At 39.6% G+C, this 25008-nt stretch overlaps 1 protein-coding gene, 1 long non-coding RNA gene and 1 other non-coding gene across 4 annotated transcripts in view; 1 reads left to right on the top strand and 2 right to left on the bottom strand.

The window, feature by feature from the left end:
* The window catches only part of Vg (transcription factor vestigial), a 146901-nt gene that overhangs the window by 49912 nt on the left and 71981 nt on the right, over positions 1–25008 (top strand). The window lies entirely within an intron of this gene.
* On the bottom strand, positions 7204–9689 carry LOC143353096 (uncharacterized). The gene is made up of 3 exons (XR_013082073.1): positions 9554–9689; positions 7388–7980; positions 7204–7324 (listed from the first exon to the last, which is right to left on the bottom strand). It is a non-coding gene; the product is annotated as an uncharacterized LOC143353096 (long non-coding RNA).
* On the bottom strand, positions 22800–22881 carry Trnas-uga (transfer RNA serine (anticodon UGA)). Its single transcript has one exon. It is a non-coding gene; the product is annotated as a tRNA-Ser (tRNA).

Below are 25008 nucleotides of genomic sequence, written 5' to 3'. Positions count from 1 at the left end.
ATCGAAGCTAAAAATTGTTATACCTTCGCAAGGATACAGACTGAGTTTGATTTTGATCACACCTCGTACGAAAGCTGTCCGCGGTGGCAGCTCGACTTTTAACCCCCGATCGACCATTGCGATCGGAAAGCCGCCCCTGGTTACGCCATTGGCTCTCCCTCTGGCGAGTGCATCGGCATGCATGTGGCTGGCTGCAACGTGTAGGCTGTCCGGCAGGTATGATTTGTCGCATCGCCGGCCAGCTGCTGCCCTCGTGTTCTCTCCGACTTTCCGAAGAAACCCATTTAGCCCGGCAAAAATATTTCTATCGGCCTCGTGTGCGACGCGCAATGCGCAGCCGCGCGACCACGTTCTTCCGCCCCAGACGGCGAACAACTGATAATATGCGTTTCATACGTGTCCGCTTTTTGTCAATCGCCGATCTATACGCGCGCGTGTTTAATGGATCGATAGAGCCGTCGCGGCTAGCGGCACGACAAATTCGATCACATTCTCGTTAATACCTACACGGCATCAATTCCTGAGAATCGGTGCTACGGTATCAAACGGATATTGAAATATCATGGTGCATCGGTGGTAATGGAATCCGTTTGACACTGCGTCGCATAATGTTCGTGCGTGCATTCAAATATTTGCTAATTTCTTTGTGTCATCTATGACTCTGTCAATATTTGTTTCTTGTCCATTTCTCCATTTTATGCTTCATTTTCGTTGAAGTGTCACGTCACTTTTAACGTCTTCGTGTATAGTAAAAGTCTGAGAATTTTGTTTCTTAATTTTATGGGTTGTATATCTTTTCGTTGCTTTTTATCCTTGCCAGGATGGTGACCATGTAATGACAAACCCTTAGTTTAATCAAACGTAGCTTTTAACGCTCCGTTGGCTCCGCCCTGGAGACATCTAACATTTCTTTTTTAAATGATGTCAGTGTTATTTAACAAATATGAGTTAGATGTCAATACCCGGGTACCCTGGTACTTGCTTCCAATTTATTTTTAAAATGGTCTAAATGTTTTCGTTGACAGATGTTGACAAGTGTCGACAGCAGGGTTAAATTAGAATTTCCGTGAGAAAATGTCTTGGTATGATTTTGTAACTCTGGGTTCACGGGACCCGTCAAAATGACGAGTTCTAATATTTTTAATTTTAAATGATTAAGATTCTAAGGATGCGTACATGAGAAATTATTTGGCAAATTTATTTTTTTGAGTAAATATTATTTTTAATATATTGCTAAAAATGTGGGTTGCGCGTTCTTGTTATTTTTATAAAGTAATGCAAAATACTCGCTTTTAGAGCTCCGTAAACCTTAATGTTAAGCTCTGCTTATTTACTTGAGAGATTCAATCGAGTCCATTCTCGACAAATAACATATCAAACCGAATGTCGTTCTAAAGAACTCGCCGAAAGATCGATAAAACTGTCTACATTTAGAACGTCAACAATGCGCCTAACGAAGTACATGGATAAAGACTAGCGCAATAAACAATCGAATCGGCGGACAGCATTATTGCCAACTTCTTATTCCTAATTGGCGAAAGTCCGAGCAAGTGGAGGGTGGAGACGCCCATAACTTCGCAGTGTACAAGCGAAAGCGAAGTAAAATCAAGACAGTTTCCAATTCATGGCATTTCCCCGCGACAGAGCGTTCAATAAATCAATCACGTTCAACGAGAATTTAAAAACCATACTCGACCAAGTCCCCTGTGACTTTCAACGAATCACGGATTACGATTAATGAATTCTATTCAAAATAAATAAATTAACACGTTGAACTTGACATATCAATCGACACAACGTTTATCACAGTTTCTACATTTTTTTTTGTACATTTTAGTTACCAGCTCATGTAACATGCAATCATACATTTTTTATTGAAATAAAAATTGCTGAGTTTTAGAATGATAAAAATATATTATTTTATCAATATATCCGTGACACATTTCTGATTGAAATGATAGGATATTCTTGGCTCCTCTCGGGGTACGCCCCGCGGTAGTGGGGATAAATTCCGCGACATTTATCATCCAAGCCTTGGCGACACATATAGAGAAATTACTGTACTGTCTCTGCGAAATGTCTATACTTCTCAGCGATCACGCTACTGGGTCCCAGAAGGGAAATTTGCACTTCTGTTTCATGGTGTATCATACCATTATGTACTCCACTTCTGAACGCGTATGGATGAAAATCTAATTGGAAATGGCGCTTAGCATTTGTCAATCCCTTAGCGAATAGTAATCAGACGGGAATTCTAATCGGCTAGTATCTGGTGCATTACGAATCGTTCCACGGAACAAAGTTTCCCGCGAAACCACCGAGAATAACGTTCCTCGTAATCGTTCGTGCCATCGATGATGCTCGTCCAAGCAAGCTCAGAGAAAGAGAGAAAGAGATAGAGAGAAAGAGAGAAAGAGCCGTCGCGTCGTTTCGTTTCGCGGTGACAGCTCATCTTCCGAAAGTGATTTATGCCGACATGACTACTTACCGGTTAACTTATGGTGTTTACCAATTCAATTAGAGGTACAACCGCCGCTCTCTTAGGACGAGATACATTTGTTTCAACATTAATTTACCGAAACGCCCCGCTGTCATAACAAAACTATAATAAACCGTTGGCCAGTTGGCGCGCCGCCAGGGACCCGCCGCTTTTTAGGTGGGGGTTCATAAAATCGGCCGAAACGTTTTGCCCCGGGGCCTCATTGTTTTCGTTGGTTCCGGCCGCTCTCCTTCGAATCCCGATCCCATAAATTTCACGACGATAATGCAGTTCAGCTCTCGTTCATTTTCACGCGAACCGGATCGGTTTCGCGTTGCGCCACTTTTAATGGAGACGTGGCGGCGAAACGGAAGTCCGGATTAGATTGACGTTCGACTATACATAGACACAGCGGCTGACATAATTAATCGACCACTCTTCGAAACAGAGTGACTTTTTCAAATTGGATCCAATGCGTTGAGCTGGTTTCAGAAGCTAGATGAATTAATTTACTAGATGAAAAGTAAAAGAAAGAGAGATATTTCAAGAGTTAAAAATATTATTAATTGATTAGAAATCGTTTCGAATCTGGTTTAGCTACAATATCCTTAACACTAGATTTACGGAGCACTAAAAATTACTACTTTACTATTTTTTAATAATATATACCCAAAGAAATAAATTTTTTAAATAATTCCTCATGGATGCATCTTTATAATTTGAATATTCGTAAGTGAAAAATATTAGAATCCGTCATTTTGACATAAATCTAGTGTTAACAAGAAAAATACTTGCGGTATTACTGGCGGTGTTATTTAATAATGATTTATAAATTCAGCTACTCTGCCCTCCAGCACTTTTGGAAAATTGACTTTTATTTTGTCGTGAGACATGTAGTCTCGAACGCGTTTCTTGATCCGTTCCCGTTTAATCTGTCGTTACTCAATTCGAACGGAACTGAATTAGCGCGCGACGGTCCGTCAGATTTAGAGCGAAGCGCCGCTGTTATTTTTCCAGAGAGCACCGTGGCCCGACCGGGCAAACTTCGTACCACTTTTCGAGCTGGGAATGCCACGAAAAACGAACGAAACCGTACAAAAGCACGCGGCGATTTCGGCTCGGCGCTAAAGCACAATGCCTGCGAAATTCCCCGCGCCGCGACGCCAAGGACCGTTCACTGTCTCTATATTTACGTGCGCGAAAGTCACTGGCCCGTTCGCCTCACTGATTCATCATTCAGCTACAGTTAAATTCGATCGGAATGTTTCATTGTCACATTTCACCAAACTGGTTTAATCCTCTCAATGAGATTGTAACTGCTTTTCATCGATAGTGTCTTTATATTCTCCGTAAAAAGAGTATTGGTGGTCTCGGATCGAAAACGAATTATTTGAAAAAGTGTGACAAAACTTAAAAGACCTCCCCTCCCATTAAAAGAATTTTCAGAAAATCAAAATGTTGCAGAAACATTTCTCCACACTTTCGATTGATATAACGTATCATCGTAATCAGATGAAACGTCACTTCAGAAAAATCTTATTACCGTCAGTACGTATTACTGACATATAAACATTTAAAATATAATACTTGAATATTTTAACTTGTCCTTAGAGCACTGGTAAACTAATCCATTTAACACTAGGTTCACGGAGCACTGAAAGTGACCAGTTCGGATTATTTCATAAAAATATCATGAATATATTCAGCCAGATTTTTAGCAGCTTTTGCCATAATATATTTGTTCCAAGGAACAAATGTGTTGAACAAATGTCCTAACCAATGTCTTTCCCGAAACCTCTTTCTCAACGTATCAAATCTTACGTTTCAGATACTATTCAATCTTTCCCTCCTTTATTTCCTATTGTCCCCCTAACTGAACCACCATGGTCTCTCCTCCCTCCAAAAATTGAATCTTCCTTATGTGAATTTAAAAAAGATCTCACGAACCCCATTATTTTTAAAAATATCTTCGTAGAGGTATCCCAAAAATATTCTAATCATATCCAAGTTTTCACAGATGGATCCAAATCCAACGATGGATGTGGATGTTCTGTTATATTTCCCAATAATCGAAAACTTTTCAAACTTCATGACTCCTGCTCTGTTTTCTTTTGTGAGGCCTATGCCATATTACAGGCTGTTCAATGCATTTCATCTGCTGAAGACCCTCACGTGATAATTTTCACTGATTCCGCTAGTGTCCTAGAGAGCTTATCTAACTCGGAAAACCAAGACCCCATCATTACACATATCACCAATGCCTTAATCAAAGCTAAAAATAATAACAAAGAAATCATTTTTTCATGGATTCCCTCCCACGTAGGCATATTGGGCAATGAATCAGCGGACGATGCGGCTAAAAAGGCCTCCAGAGAAATACCTTCAAACAACTTGGCTTCTTACAGAGATCTGAATAAACAAATCAAAAGAGAAATCTGGGATAGATGGAACAATAAATGGTCTAATTCTCCTCCCTCTAAGCTATCCTTGGTAAGACAAGACCTCCGTAATAACGACTGTCCCCCGATTACTAACAGAAGAGACCAGGTAGTCATCACCCGACTTCGCATTGGCCACACTAACCTGACCCACTTACATAAAATTTTAAAAGACCCTCCCCCCGTATGCTCCCGATGTAATACACCACTTTCAATTGAACATCTCATCCTACAATGCCCTCTTTTCTCCTTCCAAAGAAGACGCTCGGCTATCCCCAACAATTTAAGTGATTGTTTCAATGTTAAGTCGAATATAGACCAAATCTTAAAATTTCTAAAATCCACAAAAATTTTTTACACATTGTAATATTGTATACATATAACAAGTACAAAATTTGTTCTCCTCAGTATACTTATAAGTAACATATATGTTAAGTACAAAGATATAATAATGTAACATTATGATATAATATCTGTGGTCGCTAATGACCTAGTTGTTGATGCGACCTGTATAAATAAATAAATTAAAAAAAAAAAAAAAAAATAATTGTAAATTAAACCCGTACAACGTAGAACCCGTCATTTAAATGAAAAAGTTATTCTGCTTGGAAGAGTGTACGGAGGCTTTTTTGACGGACGATATGTGTATTATTGGCAAAGTTTAGATTTAATATGAGCGTCTCGAACGATTCAATCGTCGATTTTGATCGGCCTCGGAGGCGTTCGCGGAGCGACGACGACGCGACGCAACGGTCCCGCAAGGAATCGAGCGGTTTTCTTCATCGGGCTAAATGACGCGTTTTTCCCGCGGCCTCGTTCGTTAAGAAGAAACCGGGGGGTTGGGCGGTGTGTAACGGGGCACAACAGAGGCCGCAACGATGGAAAACGTATCCCCGGCGTCGTTCCTTATTTTTCTTAGCCGGCCGCGTAGCCGGCGCAGAAAGTATAAGTTATAGCGACGAGAGTGAACTCCCTTGTAAAATATATACAGCGGCCGGCGGACATTAAGAGAGTCATTTGTAAGCGGTTGTAACCGCGCGCCGAGTGCTTTACGATACCGAGCCGTATTTTCTGCCGGCCCCGAGTGGTCCACGCGGCTGTCCGCGGGTAACGCAAGCTCATAATGAGACTAGCTTTTATAGAGTTACTCGTTTTTCTCGGGTTTCCCGGTGCACGCGACCCGAAAGTCACGTCGATCCGATCGGGGAGCGGAAAGCCGGCCGATGAGCAACAAGAACCCGTCCCCGCCGCAGAAACAGAAGTGTATCGGTTTACCAGACGTTGCGTTACGCTCGCTTCAGGCTCGTCGAGGATCTACGACCGCGGGAGAAAGTTTCACCCTGTGGCTGTCGAGCTTTCGCGGAAATGCTTGTATTCTTTTCCCACCTTCACCTTTTTGCCGACACCCCTTCCGCGGATCCGATTTTCCTGGATCGGTCGTCGTCGAAGGAGAACGCGCATCCGCGCAAGAACTGTAGAATGTTATTTTATTCGGTCGGTGCGAAAATAATTGCTGGTCTCGCCGATTCAAAACTTCCGCGATTTTTCTGAAACGACGTTTCATCCCATCGCATTCGTATTGGGTTACCGTAATTCGGTCGATAGTCAGCTTCCCTGAAACAAAATTGCTTAACGCTAGGCGTACGGAGCACTAAAAGTGACTATTTTACATTACTTTATAAAAATAACAGGAATATACAGCCGAAATTTTTAGCCATTTTTTTTTTTTAATAATATACACGCTAAGTAATAAATTTGTTGAATAATTCCTCATGGATGTGTCTTCAGAATCTTAATAATTGTAAATTATTACGATAATACGAGATATCGGATAAAATAACGACGAGATACCAGATAAAATAGTCAAGTAAAACTATGTTTTAGAAGGAATTGATTACTTTTTATGCATTAACATTCTTTTATTAAAAGGAAACACATCACGTCACTAATTCTCTATTGCAGGCCTTGGCAACTTCTTCCCCGCCGTCGCTTCACGACTCCCCACTACCAGAGTACAGGTTTCCCCACCACTGGCCACGTCATATTACCCTACCGCATAGTTGCCCCCACTCTAATTTCCCCTTCTGCCGCCACGCTTCCGCCACGGCCCGGTCACGTGACGCATTTCGTTTCTGTCGTGTCTGTGTCACAATGTCACGTGACTAACACGGTCCTGGCAATGAGAGTTTTTCCCCTCAATTCCTGTGCTCCCTCCCCTTATCTGGTGATTATGCCGTATTGTGCTTTTATCTTTCCTTAAGACAACCTCCTATATAGGTTCGTAGCACTCCACACGAGCATGGTGGGGGGTCTCAAGAGTGGGAAGGGGACACACATGTGGCTCGCGAGCCACCAGTTGCCCAGGCCTGCTCTATTGTACTCGCGTACATGCCGAAAGTGCAGATTCCTGCGAACAATAGAAAGCCAGTTGCCTTAACCCTGACCTTTCCATCAGCAATAATTCATTTACCTTCAATACAGAAGTCTTTGACAGTAAAAGCGTGAAACCCCGATGTGTGACAGAGATAAATCGTCCTAGTGGACGCGTTCAAGTAAACATTTCGCACGTACCCGATACTTAGCATAAATCTTTTGTCTCATTCGCATCCAGCGAGAACACTTTCGTCGGTCTCCCCGTGAACTGTCGTCCCCGTCATATATAATTCTTTTCTACATGACAGCCCAGTAGTTCGGATACAAGTCATTAACTCTAGTCGCGGAGAACGCAATATGTTAATGTCACCGATGACAACTAGTCGTTTAATCACTTAACGCCTCTTTTGAATGCCAGGAATCGCGGTCCCCAAACTTCGAGTGATTCATCGGCTGCAACGGCATCTCTTCTAATCTCGAATCCCGAAATTCCTTATGAATCGTCGTCGGTCGGCCGGCTGTTCCGCAAATTCACTTTTGCATCGGTTAATGAGAAAGTATGCGGCCGGCGGCGGTGATTCGCGCGTTGCGTAACGACCGTGTCAACGTTTCGCCGGAGAAACGCTTTTTTCGGATGTCGTCCCCGTTAATCGTTTTCTTATGCAATCTCTTCTGAAATGCAAATTAATGCTATTAAAATTATTAGCAACAAATTTCGGAGACTTGAGAAACGTAATAAAAAGTATAGTATTTATACGTACGACGAAACGGAACAAGAATAAAAATAAGACATGTTCGTATTAATCATAAGGATATTCTACTTACACTTTGCATTATTAAATAAAAAAAAAAAAATTGAGATAATTAAATACGAACAAGTAGGCAATGAGCGAGTCATCATTATACTAATCACCCCTTCATTTTTTATAAAATTAGTGTCCTTATTAATGTTAATATTAACTATTGAATTTAATTTTGAAGTTCATAAAAGTTCATTTGAAATATCGAATTGAACGTATGTAAAATTAAGAAATTAACTCCTGAATCAGTGTGTTATATCAGAGTCTACAACAATCAGCAGTACAGTGAATTCTCGATATATGTCAACAACACGGGTCTTGCCAGCGTCATGTATCGTGCAGGAGACACACCGAGCCGTGTTATGTTTACACTCCTCGGCGTCCGAAACCTCTGCTTCGTGACCCCTCACGGGGTATACCCCGCGGTAGTGGGGAGAATTCCGCGACGTTTATCATCCAGTCCTTGGCGACATGTACGGAAAAATCACTGTGCTTGCAAAAATAAGTAAATTCTTGTAAAAAGTGTTACATAAATATGAGGTATCGAATTGATATGTCCTACCTACACAGCATTGTATATGTTTGCGTCAACGATGTTACATAATACGCGACAAAACGTAAATTTCATCCACCGATAAGGCGAACATCGAACAGTCGATTTTACCGAACGATAAAAGCAACGTGACGCGCGAAACAGAGAAAAGAAGCTTAAAAATTAATCAAAGAAAGGCGGAGGCTAGGACAACAAAGCGGAATGAGAAAAGGACGAGTAAAAAAGAGAAAGGTGACGCCCAGCTACAAGGGAAGAGGATCCTGTGCTAGAGGATCGTCCTTCGGACACGGGGGAAGCCCACCGCGTAAAGATCCATGGATAACAGGATATAAATGAGTCTTCGAGAGGTCCGAGGGCAAATATAGACGAGCAAGTTAGCGAATGGTACTGGCCACAAATGGGGCCGAATGGCACCGGTATGGAAATGCGATTGGCTTTTAAACGTCGAACCGCGCTCAGCTATGTTAATTCCGTACGTGTTACTCGAGGTGTAGCTTCTGTTTATCTTCGAATCTACCCAATGTACCCTAACGAACGTTGTGGACCACCGACGTCCATGCCGGACACCTAGCTGTTCCTGTTTGATGGAAATTCTGCTGTTTTTCTTTTACGGGGTGAAATGGCTACGAATTGTTTACTACTATATTAATTTTTATGATAATATAGTACATTGACAATACGATTTTAAAACACATTCACTGTCTAGGTCTTCAGCATCTCATAAACCATTAAAATGGTCAACATCCAATGTTCAAATTTTTTCTTATTCTTTGTACTTCTTTTCATCGACTAATACGTTCCTATTTATTAGATCCTGTTTTATTTATCGTATGCTTCAAATAAAGATTATGCAATGTTGATGGTAACTGTGAATCACATATGATTCATGGGACAGTGAACGGGTTAATACTTTCTCTCCAGTATTTGTCAGAAATGACGTCATATTGTAGATCACTGAACGAGGATATTCCTGTCAATGATTAAGATCGTATTTTATTTTTCTGACACGAATGATTTGATTACTCTTGTCGCACATCAACTATACTTACGGTACCAGTTATCTCCGGCTACGCGTGATTTATAAACTTCTTAACATTTATAGTCATGCAAGCAACTCATGCAAGCTCGATCGTAATTTATGCAACCGATTGCGAGCATGCTGAACTTGCCACTTCTCGTCGGTCTATTTTGATATAAGAACGACAGCGTCCATCATAGTCGTCATGTGTAATAGTTTACATTGTGCAATACAGTTGCCTAATTCTTTACGTAACTGCGATATAATTTTAACGTGCCATTGTTGCAACATGTAGGTCGTTCAGCGTTCTTTTCAAGATCATTAATATACTTCGAAACTGGACTCTTACTTAACTGACATTTTCACATTTAACCCTTCGTGTGCTGTGCCCGAGTCATTCGTGACCCGTGGCGGTGGGGATAACTCGAGCGACATAAGAAAATTGCTATCCCCCTTCTTCTTCTTCTTCTTCATCCGAAATACGGCGATAGCCGGTCCCGAGCCGTCGCCTTATATCGAATGAAAACTCTAGTGAAATATCGGCGTGGGTCAGAAGTGACTCCGTCGTAGGACCAGGTTAAGTACTATAACGAGAAATAAAAATTTATCTTAGTTAACACTAGGTTTACGGGACCCGTCAAAATGGCGGGTTCTAATATTTTCAATTTAAAATGATTAAGATTTTAAGGATGCATACATGAGAAATTATTTAGCAAATTTATTTCTTTGAGTATATATAATTTAAAAAATATTGTCAAAAATATAGGTACCACGTTCTTGTTATTTTCAAAAAGTAATGCAAAGTAGTCACTTTTAATGCTCCGTAAACCTAATGTTAAAAGACTGAAATTCCGTCATTTCGGTTTTATTTTTTCATTATAGCTCGTTCAGTGACTCTAACAGTCTTCCGTTTTGCAAGCTTCATTCGCGGAACACTGAAGTCTAAAATATAGACTATCTCCAATGAAATTCGATGGGACTTCCGGTTCAAGAAATTTGATTTCACACTCCGTTGGCTGGTGCATGAATTTTTACACTTTATTCTCGAGCTTGTTCCGCTTCCTGAAATTAGCGTGCCCGGTGCTACATCCACACAGCGGTAACACGGAACGTATTACACACAGTTAGGTCCTTCCTGGCGGGGTCCATTTGAATTGCAGAGAATTAAATTCTCCATGGAATATGAACGGCGGCGCGGCGAATAAAAACACCCCCCGTGCTTCGGCAATTATATATGTGCGAGCCGAGCTAGACCGAGTAAAATGTTAGTCGCGTGACTGGTCGCCGTACGTTTGAACATGAGTTGTGGAGAAGGGAATCTCGTCAGTAACTACAGAAATTGCACACGTGCGAATGTTCTCAGACATTTCTCCGCAACGTTGTCGCCGGTATCTTCATTTGTCGTTTCGTGCTCGACGTTTGAACGGACAGAGTGCCGGTAAGCTTCGCGATTATTTTTCTTTTTTGTTTTTCAACCTTCAACACCGTGCGTGGTTTGCACGATGGCCAATCCAACGGAAAGATATCGGCTAAATGGAAATGTGGACACGACTAGGCTCGTCCGACCGTAGAGATGGTATCCATTACAGGGACAGTGGATACCTTCCATTATAGATACAATGCGGCGTGTAAACACGCTAACTTCGTAATCTGGATCTTTTTCTTGGATCGCTGAATTACCGCGAGCTAAAACATAGGAGAGCCAACGCTAACGAAACGCACAGCGCTTACCGGATTCATTATGCGGAGCTTGTAATTAAATATGGAGCGTATCGTCGACGAAAGCGAACTTACAAATTAATAATTGCTTGGCTGTTCACCGTGGACTTAATACGCGCATTTACATTTCTGCAAATTTATTAGGTGTTAGATGCTTGGAAGCAGATAAGCTCGCTGCGGATGTTCGTGCGTTTGTAATTAAGAGTGGAACTTAATGGAAAGTGACATTTCATATCTGCGAATCCCTTAAATTTGCCTTCGAGTCTGAAATAAATCAGTAAATACTACAATAAATGACTTGTATTGATAGGTAAATTTGATCAAGAATAAATGAAACAAATCGATCAATAAATAGAACAATAAACAAGGATAGTATCACTTACATGATACTGGTAAGTAAATTCGACGAAAACTGATTGCAATAAAGTCAACATCCATGTCGGTACATATGCACTTATGGTCTTAAGTTTTTCCAATGTACTCTTTCGAATTGTACCTTTCCATTCTTTCCATAAATGCATACAATTCACTGTCCGTTTACAATGTTTTTGCATATTTTCAAACCAGCTTCTTTAAAAGCGATATTAGCCTCCATATTGAATCTAGTGGAAGTTACAACTGATTACAATTGTCTACTAGACAATTGCGGTATAACATTTGTAACACTGGGTCAAAATGGCGCCATTCGACGGAATGGCACGTATTCGAGCAAGAAAAGAAGATGATTATAAAATGACGAAATGGGACGATTTCATTCGTGCTGTAAAAGATGCAGTTGTTCAACGGCCACCTCCGACGAATCGAAGGCAGCTACTTGACACGCGGAGATCTCTCTGAATTGATGCGACGATCGCGCGCGATCCTTTAATTGTGATCTCGGAACGCAGGTGACTCGAGGGGGCACGCGTGTGCTTCCGCTGCGGCACGCACCGAGGTGTCTCTATTAACTCTGGAAACTAGAGAACCGTGCAAAATATCTGGCTCAAGGGAAGCTGCCTCTATATTAGCTCATTTTATGCAGACGCCGCGGCTTCTATCAAATTAAGTTCATACAGGCTTCTCGCCTTCCGCGCGCGCCCGCTATTTAGAATCTTAGCTAGCGAGTTCCCCTTCGATCGATCGACTCATTGCCAGCACCGTTTAATCAACGCGATGTCACGCTCCTTTAACGTACCTCGCGGCGGTTCGCATGGATTTTCATGAAAATTATCATCCGAACAAGCAACGACGCCGACGTCGAAGATATTTGCCGTCCCGTGGCCACGTTCGTGGACGCCATTTCTTTTCAACTGGATCAAACGTCGACAACTGGAAACTAAAATTTTTTATTCATGTAGACGACTAAAGTGTGAACGATGGGACCGTTTATCATTTTGTTTTCCGTATTCATAACAAACTGATCGAAATAGACACTCGATATCTGCTAACTTACTTTCGTCGCCTGGTTTAATTTGTTAATGATACTCACGATAATTTATAATGGGTGGTAGCAAAGTTGTAATTTCTGACGGTACAGCCTACCATTGAAAGATGGATATCAAACTTATCAGTGGCAAAATGAACAGCGAGAAATGTTTAGACAAAAAAAAGAAAAACGTTTCTTGCAACTGAAAAAATGTACATTCTGCCCAGCAAGATCTGGGGAAAATATCTGAGGAAATCTTGCGAGCGATAAATGCCAAAAGCCGATAATTTCAAACTCTCAATCAATTAAAATAACAGATTGAATGGCACCAATTATGGCCGAAAACGATTAAAGAAATTATTTAAGAAATCTCCGGCGAAGTGAATAATGTCCGTGAGAAGAAATGCTCTTCCCAGGTGAATTTCTGCGGAGCAGCATTTTCGTGTCACGGACTGGGCCAGATAAACGAGAACAGTGTGAACCTATTACAAGGAATTTCGTTTGCGTTATCTGCTGAATAAAAATGAATAAACTAATAGGGTGTCCTGTCTTTTTGTGCCCGAGTGTCGAGAGCAATCCTGAAGATGCAAAGCAGTTCGCGAGCGCGTTAACGTCTCCGCTAGAAATACCCGAGAATTATCACCGTCGTCACCATTCGACGGCAGCCCTGGCGAAATCAAAGCGAGAGAGAACCGGAGGCCACGTGTGTTGTGATCCGCGGCATCAAAGGCGTGGCGCGAAAAAGCAAGATTTCCGAGCGCGGCGCGGCGGTGTCACCATCTGTTTTTCATTCGGCGGCGCGGCGGTCGGGCCCGGCTATCCACGGATTCCTCGCGTTTTCGGCTTTCATTCGGGGGATCGTGTCGGTGAACGAAGATCCCGAAGGCTCGACGGGAATGCCCTCTCATTAATAAGAGCGCGAACGCGACGCGACGCGACGCGACGCGTCGTCCGTCGCGTTATCGGCCGGCCAAACAGATGCGTTCGCCGTTGCTCCTCGGCTTGCCAAAACTGGTCAGAACTCGAAACGTCCGCGGAATGCGCGGACCCGGCATACTTTCATCAATTTCATGCGTCTCGCGACGCCGCGTGCAGCTATTTTCTTCCCTTCTTCTCATTCATCCGATCCCGGTTACGAGTGCAACGAGCTGCCACGAATCGCGTTATAATTCGGACCCCGTGATTATAGGGCTTTCGCGAACATACACTTATTAGCTCGTTACACGTGGAACGTATCCGTTTTAACCCTTTGCGCTCGAAGCCATTTCAACTCTAAAATGAAACATTTCTTCCGACCAGGAATATTTCCATTCTATATATCAGGACCTTGAATAAGTTCTCGCTGTTTCTTCAAAAATGGCAGTAGCAGTACCCCGTTCGTGGAATTTCGAATGGTAACACACATGCAAGGTAGTAGTGTATCTAACCTTATATTTCAGTGTATGGTAGTTCACTTTAGTGTAAACAAAGCAATTTTTTCTTAGTTCTGAAAATGTCTACTTTTGTGCCAAATAAAGTGTATTTGCGGGGAATTTTATTGCACTACTTTATTCGAAAGAAATCTGCAGCTGAAGCACATAGAATTCTTGTTGAGACTTATGGTGACAATGCTTTGTCGGATACGACATGCAGAGACTGGTTTGGACGCTTCAAAAATAACGATTTTGAACTTGAGGATAAAGAACGTTCTGGCGCACCGAAAAAATTTGAAGACGAAAAGTTGGAGGAATTACTCGATCAAGACCGATGTCAGACGCTAGCAGAACTTGGAAAACCATTACAAGTAGATGAGTCAACTGTTTCAGAACGTTTAAAAGTTTTAGGAATGATCCAGAAGCAAGAACATTGGGTACCGTATGAATTGAAGCCGAGAGACGTCGAACGGCGTTTTCTCACGTGTGAACTACTGCTTCAGCGGCAGAAAAAAAAATGTTTTTTGCACCGCATCGTGACTGGCGATGAAAAGTGGATACACTACGATAATCCAAAGCGTAGAAAATCGTGGGGTAAGCCCGGCCATGCATCAAGATAGTCTGCAAAACCAAATATCCATGGTTCGAAGCTTCTTCTCTGTATTTGGTGGGATCAGCAGGGTGTAATTTATTATGAGCTGCTCAAACCGAATGAGACTATCACGGGGGAGCGCTATCGACTTCAATCGATGCGTTTAAGTCGAGCCTTAAAAGAAAAACGGCCGCTATACGAGCAGAGACACCGCAAAGTGATTTTGCTACATGACAACGCTCGGCCTCGTGTTGCAAAACCAGTGAAAACCTACCTGTAAACGCTTCAATGGGAAGTTCTACCCCACCCGCCGTATTCACCTGACATAGCCCCTTCTGATTTTCACCTATTCCGTTCGATGGCACACGGCCTAGCTGACCAGCGCTTTCATTCTCCTGAAGAAGCTAAAAAATGGATCGATTCTTGGATAGCCTCAAAAGACATGTCGTTTTTCCGACGCGGAATTCATATACTACCAGAAAGATGGGAGAAAGTGGTCGCTAGTGATGGGCAATACTTTGAATGAAAGGTTTTTGTTCCTTATAATTTAAATAAAGCTTTTATTTTGTAAAAGAAACAGCGAGAACTTATTCAAGGTCCTGATATGTTTTTTCGTGCTATACATACGAAAATGGTGCGATTTACTCGTAGAGTACTGAAATGTTTAATGATTTATTAAATACAAACAAATTTAATTTGTAAAAAATATTTCGAATAATGATACAGGAATTTTTAGTGGCGCTTTCGAGTGGTATTAACAGTTACGCTGCCGCTCAAAAGTATACGGACACCTAACATTTTACATTGCGTTGTAAAAATCAGAAAATTGTATTTAAGTAGATTTTCAGCCTCTTTTATTGTAACACGTGCTCAAAGAAATGAGTCTATTGAACAATTCTAAATTTAAAAACGTCGAGTCCGCCATTTTGACGGGTCTCGTAAATCCAGTGTTAATGGCCATCGCCTAAAACTAGTCACGAAGTTGTTTACACTAAATCTGCGCAGCGTTAAAAGTGAATTTTCGATTTTTATGATAATGTATATTTCAAGGAGTAGATTTATTGAATAATTTATTTTTGGTCTAACTTGGACCTGATTTACAAATCACAGTTAATCTAATAAATAGCGTTTAATGAAATGAATTTACGTCACAGATTCTTAAAAAAAAAGTCTACATACTTTTGAATAGCTTCAACACTTACGTAGGCAGAGGTATGCTACATTTCTAACTCAACAATTTTTTAATGTCCCAAAAATGTTAGAAAATTACTGACAATAACAGCATAATCGACTGCGTAGTCGCTGGAAATCAAGAAGTCGATGTCACTATAGAAACCTAACAAAAATACAACGCCATAATAAATTAGTTTATGTTTCATTGCAGCAAGACATTCATATACAAAAATTAAAAATTAATGTTCTTCGTCGGGAAAGATTATTTAATAGATAATAACAACGATGATTTAGAGATACTGATAAATCGTATTATTATGATTCGACTGTAGATTTTATAATTAATATAATAGTAATATGAAGTAAAAACAAAAATATTATCATCAACTTATTGGAATTATTAAAGGAGGAAACAAATTTCTATTTGATTCCAGTAGCTTGTAATTGATGTGAGGAAACTTTTATCTTGCATAAAGATCCTCAGTCTAATTATGATACGCCTGGTACGTCGGTTACTTTTAGTTCGGGTGGAGTAGTATGAGGAAGAAAGGCCGAGGCAAATCATGGACCTGGGGCAGGGGGGTAAGGGGTGCGCGGTGGGGGCAAAGTTCATGATAAGGCCGCGGTGAACGTGCGGGCAGCTAATTTTTAAACAAAGCCTTAATTTCGCAACTTCATAATATCGCCCGTGTACCGGTTATTACTCGGCCGGGATAATAAATGATTATTACGTTGGTGAAGGAGGCGGGGGCGGAGCCGAAACAGGGTCGAGGAAGAATCCTTTGATGTCTTCTCGCTCGACCTGCTTCAAGCGGAGCGACAAATTCTTCGATATTCAAGCGATGAAAAGCTTCTCCTTGGGGGGCTAAGCTGCAAACTTAAAGATTGCGGTGAAACGATTACGCTTTTCATCCGAGCGGAGAGCGCTTCGCGGGGATCCTTGTAACCTTTACTTGAAACTTTCCTGTGAACTACGTGAGCTCGACAACTTTTTGTCCCCGAGTCCTCACAGCGCACAACTAATTAACATTCTATTTATATATACCCAATTATTTAATTATTTCACTGCTCGGGGACGATTCCCAGTCTCTTTTCATTATTCGTGACGTTACAGATGTTACTAATACAATCTGTCGACGATTCTTTGATGTTTACTCATAACTAGAATGCCGTAACCGTTTATGACAAAAATGGGTCCATAAAATTTAAAACATTATTTCCTACTGATCAAAGTGAGCAAAGGAGATCAGCACATTTTTATTTCGCATAATAATCCGCGGTTTATTCATAACTATTAATTAACTTATTAACTATTTATTCATTACTATTTTTAATTCTAGAAATTAAAAAATAATGGATGAAAGTGTATCCCGCTTATTAATTAGATCTCGTTCGATTAGTTCTCGTTTAAAAGTGTCCTAACTCAAAAATGGATGCCTGAGAATTTCTTCAGTTTTCAGTTTATGTTTTTACTTTAACCGTAGCAGTATGGTAATGTGTAGGTTCAAGTATGTAAGCACAGTAGACGTATTGTGTGTGCGTACAATGTGTGTGTATAGTAAGTGATGTATTAATTAATACTAATTGGAAGACTCTTGATCAGAGGATTATCAAGCGATCGACAAAATGTTCGCACACAACAACAGCATGACAATTATTTAACACCGATAAGACTTCACGAAGTTAGGACGTAGCTCGAAGCGTGTAGCACGCACAGTCTCGGCACCTTTTATTCCGCACACAAGGTCACACTGATAAAAATTCTCTATCAATGTTAAATACCGTGTGAGTGGATCATTACGTAATCATAGCATTCAGAGAGACAAGTCTAGTAGAAACAAACTGAGGCCAGAGGTAGTACTGTGCTCGCATATCGGGAACAACTAAAAAAGCATTTAAAATTTTCTTGTAAAACATTTATATAATTTAGTCAGCTATATAAAAAATTCTTTAAAAATAAAGTCAGTCATGTTTTCGCAGTGAATTGATGTAAAATTACGTTCTTTACCAAGTTATGGCTACTTGACAATTTGATAATTTTTACTTGATAATTTTTCAAAGGATACAATAATTTAAAGTTGCATTATTTAATTTAATTGGTTCAATTATATTGGAGACTGACAATTAATTACATTTCAAATTTCACAGCCCCTAATACAAAAGGTACAAAATTCAATTTTACTTTATAAAATTTAACTAAATATCTATCACAATATTATCTATATTAATTCTTAAATCAATTCTTAAATAAATTCTAAAAATAAAAATTTTTAAATAACTTTTTCAATCTAACTTTTTATATCTAACTTTACTTGCAGTAATATATTGAATACAAGATGATCAAGATGCTTTCAGTCGATGGGAAATTATTGTAAACCGTCGACGAAGGTATTGCAGTCTTTTTAATACAAAAAGAACAGCGATTTTCCAGTTCGAGAATATTCGTAACGGGTATCGAGAAAGCAACGATTTTACAGAGTCTGATACTTATCTCATTAATTTTAAAAGCTGAAAACCGAACTCGGCCGTGGATCATTACGCGGAACAAACGTCCGAGAAAAGGCAGCGCAACCGCGCGGCTTAAAGATGCGCATGAGACGTCGGATCTTATTAAAGAAGGGTTTAAATTAAACATTCTACGTGAACCCTCTCCGAGTGCCGATCTCCCGGCAAAGGCGAAAAGGGCTGGCCGTTCACGGAAAGGGTCGAAAGAAACGAAAGAAGACGTCACCAGCCGGCGAACGAAAGAACGAGGGAGATCGAATCGATGGGATCGAGATAATTCCATTTCAGTACATCACGGACCGTGCAACGGTGAATCGGAAACGGAGAATACGCATCGGCGATCGCGATTGTCGGGCGTGCACGGTCACCGCTTACTTATTTCTTCGGAAATATGCCGGGGAAGCGTTCTCCTCCCGGCTTGATGAGTGCGCGAAGAGGATAACGAAGGTCGTAAACCTTTCCAGTGGCTCCGCATGCGATTTCCGATTCGCTTCCACGATCGACTAAACGACGCGGCGACGTCTTATTTGCGCTTTCGCGTCTTTCTTCGCCTCTCCTTCGCCTTCTCTCTCTCTCTCTCTCTCTCTCTCTCTCTCTCTCTCTCTGTAATTTCTTTTCTTCCTCGAGCCGCCTCTCGCCCCGACACGGGACATTTGTCCCCGGTCACACAATGGCTCGCCGTGATTTCCGCGATAGCCGACAGCTTTACGGTCATCCCGAACCGGAGAAAACGTATGCTAATATGTGCGCACGTCGGCGGGTTTGATTTCTCTCACTCGGGAGCGCGCGCGATTCGCGAACAGCTTGAGAAAATGGGAAGTGCGAGCTGCCGCCTCGTTATGGGTGCACGAGCAAGCATTTTTATGGCGGTGTTCCGCGGCGTTCGGTGAACCGGCGCCGGAAAGAGGATCGTGTCAGGTTTACTATGTGTATTAGGTATACTTAGAAGTCTCTGACGTTATTTTGGTAAATAAAAGGCCTTCGGTTTCGATTGAAAAATCGAGAATATTCCTGCGATTCTTCTTCCTGAGATTCCGGCGGTGGTCAAGCCATTTTCAGCTTGGGAAAGGCTGCATTGATACGTGTCACTAGCTAGACTCGTGTTTCAGACATATATCGAGTAAACATTATATGAGATATATATTAACTGATTTTAATGAAAAAGATTTAGTATCTTTTTTTTATATATTCATTATGCTTTAATAATAAGTATGATTAATATAGGCAAAGTAATTGATACTCCCACAGTAATTGGGTCCCTTACCCTATATGATTCAGTCCTATGAGAAATATATTTGTAATATTTTAAGGAATTCTCGTCCGCAAAGGGTTAATACTTTTAAATATTGACGACCAAAGAGTAAGTGAGTAAGCGAGTAAGTGAGTTATTTTGATTTAAAAGAAAGAAATAATATTTATACTCAACCGATTTTGTTTGAAATTTTCCTTACGAATTTGACTCGATGTTACATATATAATGAACGTGATTATGGATTTGGTATGGATTATGGATGGAAATTATGGAAACTGTTCACAGAAAGGGAGAAAGGCTTGGTTTTATTAATTAAAGAGAAGAAAATCATCTCCGCTAGTTTTAATGATTTTTTAATTTGTTGTCAAGGTTTCCAGCGTGAGTAGCATTAATGCGAAGTCTTTGCTCGGCAGTCGTCGTCTATTAAAAGGTTATTGATAAAACGACAGTGGCAATTATATAGATTATAAATCTTGAGTTATTAACGGCCAATGGTCACGGTAATTAAGAGCTTTCTTTCAAACATACGTTGATGTTGATATGCAATATTATTCCGTACGTACAAATGCTTTTAAGAAATGTATTAGAATTACATTAATTAGTGGCAGGTCTGATATACATAATGAAATATCCAACTTTTCAAACCATTAATGCTATAACTATCATACTTAAATTTTTTCGGGAATACTTCTAATATACGTGCAATAAATGCAGCGATTAGTATGTTTCGTGCAGGAATTTGTGCCGATTGATTGCAAGATGATGCACTGAAATTCTGAAGAGCTTTACAATCACTGCGAAAATTATGCTGACATTTATAAAAATGCTCATATTTTTTTAGCACAAAGTGGTATTATCTGTTGCCTAACGAGTCCCCTTATTTCCTCCCATTATCATATTTTTACAACAGGTTTCTCCACAAATGTCGTTTGCCGAAGCTTTAATTATTTACACGCTTAATTATCTGCGATTTGTCTCGCCGTTTCTTCCTTTTCGATTGCATCAAGACGGGTCAGCAATCTTGTGCAATGTTTGTGAAATCGCCTGGATGGTAATTTTCTGATCGATGACTGTCATTTACTATTTACGACTTCTAATAAAGCTTCTGGTGAAACAATTACTCAGATAAACGTTTTAGCCGTATGATAGTAATCAGTGTCCACGGTCGCTTAAATATAATTTCCTTTCGTTCGTTACAATTAAAGATTGCTCATTAACTGCTCGTTAAAGAAAAATGATCGTGCCTCTAAAATAAAGTTACCTATACTTCAGCATTATTCTGCAAACTTTTATAACAATTAAAAAGCTGTAACATAACTGAACTAGTTAATCGCAAAAAAAAAAAAGTCAATAAGCAGTCCAATTAGTTCATCGAGTTTTCTATATCATGCGAGGTAATTAACGGAAAAAAGATGACAAACAACCATAACTCCAAATTTATAAATGTCAACGCAGTCTGCGAGTTCTTCTGTTATATGTTGTATTCTGTAGCTTCTGTGTCTTGCAACTAATTTAAGGTGGGTTAGGGTTGACCTCGGGAACAAAATTGCTCAATTCCATACCGAGCTGGATGATTTTTACTCGCGACGCGAAGCACGCTTCCGGTCTGGTTCGAATTCACACCGGGGCTCTCCATTCATTTCTAACAGTTTTACGTGTCCGCCGGAGGAAATAATTTCATCAAAAAGTTGCGTCGAGCGTGGAAGAAAGCCGCCATGCTTCTGCGCTCGACGCAGGCGCGCTTATGCCGCCGGCGTAATTGCCAGGCATAATTGCAGTCCCCTTTTGTTTCTTCAATTACGTGGGCTTAGGCGGGCAAGGAGAGAAACACGAGGGGCCAGAAAGAATGGTGGCCAGGAATTTTTATGAAATGGCCTCTGTCTCAGCCGCCGTCATCGTTCGTCTACCCCCGGATGTCAAACGTTTCTAATGCTGCCAGAACATCTGATGTGCTCCTTTATCTTTCATTATTTTTTCCCGCTGTGTTTCATACGGACAAGCGTTCTAAATTCATCGTCGTTGCATGTTGTTTTAACCATTATTTGTTTACCGCAAGTTTCACTATTTATTTAACTCTGTTTTGAACCGTTGCTACAATAGAGGGGTGGTTCGCCTAAAGGTAATTTTTGACAAAAATGAGCAACTGCAATTAAAAACGGCGAAGAGATTGAACGACTTTAAGAGTATTAATATATCATTTTCACTATATTAAAAATGTTAGTAAAAAATATATATTCAGCTACTACGTTTTGCAATTCAAGCAGAAACTTTTTATTTTGCATAAATTGTGAAGAAATCGGTGTCAGCATAAATCAGTATAAATTTAACAATTCAAACATCAAATTTCCAGAGAAGTATTGTGCATGATTAGAAAGTTGATAAAATTATTCGAAAAATTATTGCACACGCAGTTGGGTACATAATCTTCAGAGAACAAAATTGTCGTTCAATTTTCCTCATCTACTCGAATCGATTAAGATAAACAGGAAAATGTCTATAAAACACAATTGTTTCATCGTTGTATTATTCCTGTAAATATTGAGCGTCATACCATATAGCAAATCGACTCTTTTCGTTTAGAAATATCATATCTTTCGCAATGCATCAACGTCAACGCAGGATTTATCGAGTCCTGCATACCCCTTGCAAATTATTATCACCTTCATAAAATCTCCGTTGAATGGAACACTTATTGCGTAGGTGCGATGACGAATTACAACTTCCTAATCGCTGTTAAAATCTGCATATTTCATACTTTCAGACGAACGAATATTCGCGAGAGTGGCCGCAGTCCGTGTGCCGTGGTACGTTCGTATGCTTTTCTTATTGTTGGCTTACAATAACCATAAGAAAGAAAAGCACGTACACAAAAAATAGAAACATAAAATTCTTCAATCGTTACATTGAATATCGTCACGCGAAAACTCCGAATCTCCGCGTATAGTGACGCACTGTGGCACTGATGGAAAAACATTTTTTTCATTGTTTATTTCGATTGCAAAAAAATAAAAAATATACAGAAGTTATACAATACGATGTTACGAATGTGTTGACAACAAAATTTTCGAAAAAAAATATTCCGCTGCGGACAGGATTCGAACCTGTGCGGGTATAACCCAATGGATTTCAAGTCCATCTCCTTAACCGCTCGGACACCGCAGCTTCGAACACTAGCTGTGTAAAATTGGTATGTAACCCTGGGTAGGAAGCAAAGTGTTCGACAATGATGTTTTCTATTTTGCAAATTTAATCGATAAGGTATATAAAACATAAACAATCAGCGTTATTACTACAAAAAATTAATTTTTATTTATAAAATATATTCAATTTCTGTAATGACTTAATAACAATGTTACTCGACATGTTAATAGAAAACAAGGACATTTTTACAAATGACATAAATACTGTTATAATGTTCTAATATCGTTTAATAATAATGTTATTAATGTTTGTGGTAGAATGTTTATCTTTTTTTATTATTGAATTCAGGTCGCAATTTTAAAAACTTTTATTTATCGCATTTTATTAAGATAATTACGAATGTAAACATTATAATTAGATAATTATAAATAAATAATTAAGTATATGACGTATGAGTATATAAGTATATGACTAAATAAATTGTTTTGACAAGTAAAAATTGATTTGATGATATCGATTTTTAAGTAAATATTGATTGTTCTAAGTAATATGTATTAATAATCATTAAATTATTAAAGTTTTATTAATTGATAGTATTAATAAAATTATCAATTTTATATATGAAATATATTCAATTTACGAATTGATTTAAACGAAATATTTTAAATAATTTTAAATTATTATTAATTGTTAAATAATAATTAAATTATTAAAGTTTCATGAACTGACAATATAGTAGAATGGAATAGTTAATTATTTCATTTCAAATATGTTTCTAATTTTACGCAGATCTCGCTTTCATTAATTAACTTGTAAATTGTTCGTTCAAGTATGTAATCACGATATTTCTAACTTTCGATGAAAACTATTTTAATTAATTGTAACAATGAAGCTCTTTTTTTATTTCCGTTGAAGAATCGTGAAATTGCACGGTGACCCTGGACAACTCGCCAATTATGAGGAAGCACGGAAGCGCGAACTATGCCGAACACATGCGCATAAAATACTTTAGGGAAAATTTATTATTCCGAGTTTCCCGATTTCTCGGCTCCGTTGCATTTTTCAATACTCAAGGTGCAGAACCAGTATGGCGCGCGAAAGTCACTCGGCTCGTTTATGAGACGGGAGAAGGGCCACGGTTTTTGTACGAACGAGACTTCCCGTGTCGCCATTTAAGTGTGCGCGTAATCGTCAATGTATGAACGCGACCAGTTGTAATTACATTAATTTCCTCCCATAATTACGAATCTTGCTCGCCGCGGCGGTCTCCCATCGACAGCAAGGAATCCGCGAAGAAAGTTGCCACTTCGATTGGAATTAAAATCTGTCCGCGTTGAACGCCTACTGCATAATGCAAAATCACGAAGAAACCGTTCAATGTTTTGTAACGAAATTGTTGCTCCGTCAACTAGGAAATGATCGACTACACCAACGCCAACAATAATTTATTCCAGTTGAAATTACTAATCACAGATGAACACAGAATAATAAAAATATCAAAATAATTAAATTCTCAATTAACTAATATCATTAAGACGGGAAACACGTTTTTATTCAACTCCGATGTCTTATAACCGATGGAGGAAATTGTTATTTTGCAGAAAACAATGTTCAGTCATTTTGCAGTCTACATATCACGACTTCCAATAGTCTTTTGACACTGGGTACATTTATTGGGTTTTAACCCAATGTCGCGATGGCGGAGCCTGGGTTTATTTTGACCCAGATTTTCAAAATCGTTATTTAATTACACAGTTTCTGTTACGTTAGAAAAATAATCGCGTCTGCAAGAAGTATCTGAAAAAATAATTCGGGAGTAAAGCAGTGAATAGTTCTAATCGTTATCAATTATTATAGTTGTAAGAATGGTTATCCAAGGGTGGTGACATACATATTGAAATGTATGTCGCATGAAAATTGAACGTGGTTATTACATTTGAAGAAAATAAAATATTTAAATAAAGGAGAAACGAAATTGTAAGTTCAGAAAGAAATTGAAATCGCGAATGGAAATTTAGAGAAACGAAATTGTATGTAAATTCAGAAATTGTCGCATGCATATGGTCAAAGATTGTTGTTCATCGAATCCCGATAAGTATCGAAAATTTCTCACGCTACAGCGAATGAAGTTCGACGGAAGGTTCGATT

Source organism: Halictus rubicundus, chromosome 4, assembly GCF_050948215.1.
Source record: "Halictus rubicundus isolate RS-2024b chromosome 4, iyHalRubi1_principal, whole genome shotgun sequence".
Taxonomy (NCBI): domain Eukaryota; kingdom Metazoa; phylum Arthropoda; class Insecta; order Hymenoptera; family Halictidae; genus Halictus; species Halictus rubicundus.
Note: the sequence above shows the minus strand (reverse complement) of the source record. Positions and strands in the feature narration are given on the sequence as shown.